The sequence below is a fragment of the Mastomys coucha genome, unplaced genomic scaffold (genome assembly GCF_008632895.1).
Source record: "Mastomys coucha isolate ucsf_1 unplaced genomic scaffold, UCSF_Mcou_1 pScaffold15, whole genome shotgun sequence".
In the NCBI taxonomy this organism is placed as follows: domain Eukaryota; kingdom Metazoa; phylum Chordata; class Mammalia; order Rodentia; family Muridae; genus Mastomys; species Mastomys coucha.
Window position 1 is genome coordinate 78,855,616 of NW_022196897.1, and position 7,114 is coordinate 78,862,729.

The following is a 7,114-nucleotide window of genomic DNA, read 5'->3' on the forward strand; positions in this document are numbered from 1 at the left end:
GAGAGGCAAAGCTCGGGATAAGGGCCTACACGACGTTCAGGATGTTGAAGGATTGAAGAAAGGTGGCTCCATAGAACAGCAAAAAGATCACCAGCTTGTCAGACAACATTCATTCCAGCTTTCCGGGTGACCAGCTGTCAATCATGTCCTTCCCTTGAAGAAAATAGCTGGTATGCTTGACAAGGCTTTCTTTGAGCGGGGCCTCCTACATCTGTGCACCGTGGATCTTGAAAACACCATGGCTGCTCTGTCGGGCATTTTATAGTCCTTGGACAGAGCCTTGCTCTCAAGCAGAGTTCGATGCACACTTAAGATTCTTCCTTTCTCCACTTACTTCTACCAAGCAGATCAGAATCTCCCTTACCACCCACCCAGGTCCTCCACCTCCCCTCTACTGTGCCCTACAATTCTCTTCTTTCTACACTTCGATTCTTACAGGATCCTTGTCTCTGCTACGGTGGACTAGACTGATTGGATTGCACAGGGCCCCTTCTATTAGTGGGGTCATTTACAATGGGGCCCACACATTGCAGGGTCAGACAGCTGTTTTTATACACACACACACACACACACACACACACACACACAGAGAGAGAGAGAGAGAGAGAGAGAGAGAGAGAGAGAGAGAGAGAGAGATGCACATACAGATACCCATACATTAACACACATTTGCACTCTCACACATATATACACATACATAATACTCTCACATATGTATCCTCGGGCACACACTTTCACCCATGCACACACACGTACACATACGCACTCCCTTGTAGGGAGCAGTAGATCTGTGGCAGAGGTGGTGTGGTTCTGAGTGACCGTAACAATGGCAGCGAAAACCTATTGAGCAGCTCTTCTTCCCCCAAATGACTTTCCAAATAGAAAATTGTCTTATGACCAAAAAGGGGGGGATTTTAAAAGAGGCTAACATGAAATTTAATGACTGTGGAGCAATAATATTCCTTGTATCAAATTAAAATGCTAAAGCTGCCACAGGAAACAAGTGCTTTAGGAGCCGCCAAGATTTCATGTTATTACTGGTGGACGGCTTGACTGGCCTACATATTCTGTGTCCTGCATTCAAATTGGAAAGCAGCTCCACCAGAACAAGAGCCTAGGAGCACTGGGAGTACACCCCAGCCACAGAAATCCCGAGAGACTGAGCCGCTTCCACAAAGGTGGAAGGCAGCCCATGTTTCCTGCAAGCTGCAGAATATAGGTGGGTGTGTGCCCTCGGGTTTGGCTGGCTAAACCCACAAGCTGTGTGGCTTCAGGACAGTTGCTCTGTTTCTCTGAGCCTCCATCTCTCCACACCTGTTGGTCTGGGTAGAGGATAGTTGCAAAGAGACCTTAAAGTGACATGGGCCAAAGACTTGGAAGCCCTCCTAGGCTGCTGAGTGCTGAGACTGACAGTTCCTATGGCCAGTTTCCTCCCTGTTCCTGCCCTCCCTGAGAGTGACTCCTGGTGAGTAATCTATAGTATTTAACATCAATACTTTATTATGCTCTTCCTGAGGGCCAGGCATTCTCTCATTCACTATCCAAGGCAATATTATTCATCCCATTTTATAGTCTAGAAAATGGTGCCCCAAAGCACCAGGGCCAGGAGATGGCAGGGATTTAAACCCAGACCCTTCTGATATACAAGTGTTTCCTCTGATGCTTCCAGAACAAGCCAGATCTGTAGCTTTAGACTGTATAACTCTCCTTAATTCGAGGGGCTCACTTCCAGTCCTTCCTCAGCCTAGCATGATGCTCTCCTGTTGTTCTATCTACAAGCCCGTGTGTGGAATGGATGGTTCCTTAAGGTGAGTTCCGGACACATCTCTTTAGAAGTCCCAATATTCACAGACAAGCAAGCCTGGCCGCCAAAGAACAGAAAGGACAAAATGGACCACATGTAGGTGTGTTTGTGTGTGTGTGTGTGTGTTGGTGGGTGGGTGGGTGTGGGTGTGTCACTATCAATCTAAGCTTGCCAATCCCAGTTTTTTTTTTTTTCAATGTTAAGCTTCTGGTGAGGAGATAGTTATTCTTGTGGCTCATAATGTGGCTTTGAAATATCTGCTCAGAGGGAAAGCTAAGCAAAGAAATAGAGATCTATTAAATGTGCAAGACAGAAGAAAAAGGGGTGTCCTCTGAAACACTGTTAAAGGCTTGCCAGGTCAGTGACGGCTGGCCCAACACTGCCAATTAGAGCAAATGAGAAACAGCCCTCGGTCTAAGAACTGAAGATGAAGAGCAGCATTTAACCTGTCTCCTAGCAGAAAACACGGCCCTTAATGCTTCATGTAATTTAATATTTTAAATTATAACCGTAAGTGTCCAAGCCTCCTGTTGAACAATAGAACATGGCAATAAAATTCTCAGTGGGGCTTTGGCTAGCATGGTCACAGGAATAATGGCTGTGGAGCCAGAGCTGAGCTGGCCAGCAAAGCGGGCTCCACCCTCGCTCCCAGGACTCAGTCCTAGATTCCAAAAGCCATCCTCTTGTAGCAGGCATCATTGATTTGTGCTCAGTGGCTGTTGGAAGGTGAGATACACTGGTGTGAGTAGTGAGTGCCCTGGTTATTCCAGGAGGCGTAGTTAAAGTATGGTTCTCAAGGCTGAAGAGATAGATGGCTCAGTCAACACAGTGCTTGTCTTGCAACCATGATGCCTGGAATCCCATCCCTACAACCACAGAAACAAACAAACAGGATGTGGTGATATGGGCTTGTCATGGACACTGGAACAGATAAATCCCTGGGACTTACCAGCCAGCCAGCCTACATGGCAAGTTCCAGACCAGCAAGAAACCCTGCCTCAAAACACAAGGAGGATGGGACCTGAGGAACAACAGCCAAAGTTGTCCTCTGAACTACACGTGCACACACCCCATCCTTACACACACACACACACACACACACACACACACACACACACCCTACATATGTTAAGCTGTATGTAGTGGCTAATCTTGGTTGTCAGTTCAATTACATCTGGAATTAACTGAAAACTGAAAGCCCCTAGACATACCTGTGAGGAATTTTTCTTGAGTGCCTCATTTTGAGGTTAGAAGATCCACCTTAAATCTGGGCTATACTTTATGGTGGAAACTTAATTTAAATGACATGGGAGAAGGAAGTGTTTGCTTTCTGTCTGCGTGTCTTCTTTGCCACTGGGAAGTTTGTAGCCTGCGCGGTAGTCTCGCCGGGAAGAAGACACGCGGACACTCTAGGTTCCTTCTGCAGCGACGACATTTACTGCCCTTTCCCAGAGGGAAAAGAGAGCGAGCCAGTAATCCGCACTGCTTATATACACCACAGTGCGCGTATCTGCCCACAGCGTGGTGTGTCTGCTCATGATTGGCTGTTCGCTCATTACCCTACGTAACGCCCTGGGATGGGCCGTGACATGGCGTCCTTTTCACTCTACGCACATGCGCCAACAGTTCTCTACGCACATGCGCAAACAGTTGTCCACTAGGAGTTAACAGCGGAAGTAGGCGCCATCTTGCCATGGCGAATGCCTCTCAAGATTCACAGCTCCCCACAGAAGTTCATCTATCCTACTGCTGAGGGAATACTGCCCTTCACGGGCATTAGAGCCTGCTTCTTCAGGATTCCAACATATACCGAAGACCAAGGGAGACATCTAGTCTTGTGAACTGAACATCTATCAGATTCTTGGCCTTTCTATTGGGAGACAGCCATTGTTGGACTAGCTGGACCACACAGAACTGTAATACACTCTAATAAATCCTTCTTTGATGGCTACAGATTCATTCTATCATCCCTCCAGAGAGCACTAGGACACTGTGGTCCTCACTCCTGGGGCACTTTGAAAACACTGTGTGCCAGAAGACCTGGTGACAGTCTTTGAAAAGCTCTCCTGTTGATTTTTCTTAACGCCCAGGGTTGAGAACAGGGCTTTAAATCATGGCCCTCAGAAGCAAAGACGGTGTGCATTTGGAACATGGCAGGCCTTGACTATACTGGAATGAGAGGCACAGTCCCTGTCTAGCTGATGGGGGGAGGGGACATGCAAATGAAGATGCAGATCCAGGAAGCCAAATAGAATCAGCAGGCAAGCAGGCAGCATCCCCAACGAGGCACTGGCATAAAGCCAGGACCTACTACCTGAGACTGAGCTACACACTGTCTATAAGAAACATTGTCTTATTGTCTGGAAAGGATGCAGTAAAGAAACCACTACAATGAATCCATTATTAAGGGGAAGGTTTTTTACTTCTGGATAAGAGCTGGGCAGGGGGCTGTTGGGGGTGGGGAGGAGTGTCCAGAGACATCTAGAAGAATCTAGAGCAGAGAAAGCAGACATGGCCAACAGACTAGACACGCCCATGGCTATCTTTGAGGGAAGAGAAAGACTGTGAGAGAACATGGCAGGGAAGGGTGGTGCCGATAGTAAGGGAGCAAGAGAGAGAACAGGACACAGGGAGAGAGAATATGAAGAGTAGTTAGATTATAAGAAGGAGGAGTAGCTGCAGGGAGGGAAGCCCGGGAAGCCAGCTTGGACTTTGAAATGTACTTCTGAGTATGGACTGAGGGAGCCTGGAGGCCAGCATGTACTTTGATATGCTGATAGGCGCCACAGGTAGCCATATGTCCCTTCTGTCAGAGGTAAGGGAAATGATTCCTTTTGGCAGATGGGAAGCAGCTTCACAAGTTCCTGAGGAAGGCTGGCTTTTATGAAATGGACAGAAATCCTCCTAGAGCCCAGCTTGAGCTCATTTCTGGACATATGGACTGCCTTTTGGAGTTTGGGGAACTGGGATTTCCTTTGGACCCAATACTGATGATTCGTTTTTCAAAGGTGCCCCCGAACTAACTAAGGCCCAGCTACCAATGACCAGCAATCTCTCGACCCCTGCCAATGCTTGCTCATTTAGATATTCCTCATCCCCAAATTCTGTTAAGCCTCACCTGCCAAAGCCAGACGTCAGCACAGAAAATTAGTGACAGCCAAGGTTTTCTGCAAGATCACTCATCTGATAGCTTTAAGAACGGGCAGAATTAAATGGTAGAGAGGAGCCCACACGGTGATTTGTCGAGAACAAGGCAAACACAAGAAAAGAGAAAGATCAGATGTAAGTGACATGGAAGACTGCGTCCTGCATTAATTAGTGCTATAGACCCCTCTGTACCTAGTCAGCCTCCATGTGTGACACCTGACTTTGCAGGGTTATAAAATAAACTGCTTCACTGGTGCTCATTTAGACTCTCAGGGCTCTTCTCATAAAGCAAAGGTGCTCTTATTACAAACTGAGGACATAAAATGCAGCTTAGCAGGGCAGTGGTGGCACATGAATTTAATCCCAGCACTGGGGAGGTAGAGGCAGGCAGATTTCTGAGTTCAAGGCCAGCCTGGTCTACAGAGTGAGTTCCAGGACAGCCAGGGCTACACAGAGAAACCCTGTCTTGAAAACAAACAAAAAAGATGCAGCTTGTCATGGGAGCATGTGGAGCCATGCAGACAGGTGAGTGGCTCACTTGTCACCACACACTTGCTGCACCATGTCCCTTAATACCCCACCTCTCCACACCTGCCAGATGTGTGCGAGTGTTTCCTCTATGCTGTGCTGGCTCCAGGGCTTTGCCTAGCCAACTGTCCGTGGATCTGCCCTTCTGCCCTTCTGTCCTCTGCCCATTTGTGTTAGCAGCCTCATGTTGGCTGGGACTCTAGAACTGTAGCTGCTTTTCTCTGTTCGCATTATTTTTCTAGAATTTATGTTTGCTTGCTTGCTTGCTTTTCTTTCTCTCCACCCCGACCCCCACCCCCAGGGTCTCCTCTGTAGCCTTGGCTGCCCTGGAACTCACTATGTAGATCAGGCTGGCTTCCTGGACTCATAAAGATCTGCTTGCCTCTGCCTCCTAAGTGCTGGGATTAAAGGTAGGATTTAGATTTTTGCCTTCCAACAGGACCTCTTTGTCCAACAGCACCTGCATCACCTGTGGTGTATCCTGGGCCTCCTTCTCCATGGCCACCCCCTGCCTGAATCTTGCCTCCATGGATGAGACCTGGGGATGAACCTACGGCTTTGTGTCACCAGGACTTCCCAAAGAAAGGGTGTTAGAAAACCTGTGTGGTGGGTCTCGATGTCACCTCCACCTTACAAGAGAGGAAAGTGAGGCAAGAATAGGTCAAGCCACTTGCTTCATGCCAAATAGCCAGTAAAAGAGCTGGAACCCAAATCTAGAAGTGGGCACCAGGGTTCAGATTCTTATCCACCATCTTCCTTTGTTTTCTGTTGCTATAACAAAAAGCCAAGAGCAGGTAATTTATAATGAAGAGAAGTTTATTTGGCTTGAGTGCTGGAGACAGAGAACTCTGAAACCCTGCCACTAGCATCTACTAGACACCTGGTGAGGAGCTTCTCCATGAAGCATAGCCAGGCAGAGGGCAACACAGGGGCAGGCAGAGCAAGCACAGCTCTTATAAGGCCACCAAGGTCATCATGAGGGCTCCACCCTCATGACCTTAGCCATTTCCTAATCCCTTCTGATCTTGTGATGAGGTGGGTTAAACATGATTCCTCCTCCTTTTCCATGATGTGTGTAGGTGCACAGGTATGCACAGGTGTGTGCACGTGGAGGTCAGAGGTCAACCTTGGGTGTTTGCTTTTTGCAAACCCTCCTGGACCTCATGCACTGGCTAAGCTGACAGTCCAGTGATCTCCTGAGCCACCTACCGTTGCCTCTAGAATACTAAAGTTACAGGTGTGTGCCACCACACCCAGCCTTTTATGTAGGTTCTGGGGATTGAACTCAGGTCCTCATGCATGCATGGCAAGTCTTTCACTGCCTATCTCTCCAGCTCAGCTCTGCTTTGTAATAGATGACTAAACGTAAGCTCAGGGAGGCCTCTGGTTAGCGCTGGGCTAGGATGACCATGTCACAGGTGAGGCTGTACTGCCCTGTCACAGGTGAGGCTGCACTGCCCTGTCACAGGTGGCTCTGTGCTGCCCTGTCACAGGTGAGGCTGCACTGCCCTGTCACAGGTGGCTCTGTGCTGCCCTGTCACAGGTGGGGCTGTGCTGCCCTGTCACAGTGAGGCTGTACTGCCCTGTCACAGTGAGGTTGTACTGCCCTGTCACAGGTGGGGCTGTGCTGCCCTG